The sequence below is a fragment of the Chiloscyllium plagiosum genome, chromosome 39 (genome assembly GCF_004010195.1).
Source record: "Chiloscyllium plagiosum isolate BGI_BamShark_2017 chromosome 39, ASM401019v2, whole genome shotgun sequence".
NCBI lineage: Eukaryota > Metazoa > Chordata > Chondrichthyes > Orectolobiformes > Hemiscylliidae > Chiloscyllium > Chiloscyllium plagiosum.
This window is the reverse complement of record NC_057748.1, coordinates 10,079,546-10,080,945: the sequence shown is the minus strand read 5'-3', so window position 1 is coordinate 10,080,945 and position 1,400 is coordinate 10,079,546.

Sequence of the window (1,400 nt, the reverse complement as noted above, 5' to 3'; positions counted from 1 at the left end):
GCAGGGCTGGGAGCTAGGACCTGGTGTGGGGCTGGAGCTGGGAGTGGGGGCGGGGTTAGGCGTGGGGACGGGGATCGGCGTGGGGGCGATATTAGGCGTGGGGATGTGGTTAAGCATGGGGGCGGAGATTGGTGCAGGGGTGGAGTTAGATGTGGGGGCGGAGATCAGCATGGGGCGGGGACGCATGCGGCGTGGTCGTTGTGTAGGTGAGTGACGTCATTGGGGACGGAAGTAGATGTGGCGACAGCAACTCCGGGGGCAAAAGTGGCAGCGGCGACGGCAGAAACGGTGCTGTTCCTGGTGGTTGTGGACCCCGCGGAGGCCGCGAATCTGTCGGCGATGGTCTTCCTGGCGATCGTGGAGGCAGTTGTCTGGGCGGCGATCGCCGAGGCTGCATGGTCGATGGGGACGGAAGTGACGTAATGGGTTCGGCGGCGGTTGCTACAGCAGCCGCATGGTTAATGGCGCCCGAGTGCTTCCAGAGGCAGATGGAACATTCTTGAACTGTTGAAGAATCCGGAGTGTGGGGGTAAGTACATGAAAGGTTTTGGTACTTACTATCTTTAATTTCCGATATGGCTAGGAAGAACTGTTTGTATAGTGTATGGATTCTTCTGTGGATGAAGAAGAGTAGAGGACCTTTACAGGTCTGTGAGAGTGTTGTCCTGAGCTGGGGAAGGGAATGTAGGTAGCGGCGCATGGCTGCAAGCGTGGATCGGAGGATCCGGAGGGAGGTCTGTTGTTGGAGGCTTCAGATTTGTTGTAGGTACTGGTTGTCCTGGTTGGGTCCAAATTTTGTTGGTCTGAACGTAGTCTGGAGTCCATGCGGAGTCAGTCGGTTCGGTAGACAGGTGCTGAGGAAGAAGATGTGGATGTGGTAGTGAGTCTGTTTGAGGACGTGGCTGAAGAGCTTCAGGGCAAGAGGAGATGACCTGGGGGGTGCAGTGAGAGAGGAACTCACTGAGATCCTTGTGGAGGGAGGATGAGAGCTTCTTCAAGGAAGGCATCCTTGCAAGAGGATTCGCAGTAGGGTAAAATCAACTAGGAGAAAGTGAGGACTGCAGATGCTGGAGATCAGAGCTTAAAAATGTGTTGCTGGAAAAGCGCAGCAAGTCAGACAGCATCAAAGGAGCAGGAGAATCGACATTTCGGGCATCAGCCCTTCTTCGGGAATGAGGAGGGTGTGCCAAGCAGGCTAAGATAAAAGGTGGGGAGAGGCATTGGGAATACGATAAGTGGAAGGAGGTTAAGGTGAGGGTTATAGGCCGGAGAGGGGGTGGGGGCGGAGAGGTCGGGAAGAAGATTGCAGGTCAAGAAGGCGGTGCTGAGTCTGAGGGCTGGGACTGAGAAAAGGTGGAGGGAGGGGAAATGAGGAAGCTGGAGAAATCTGCATTCATCCC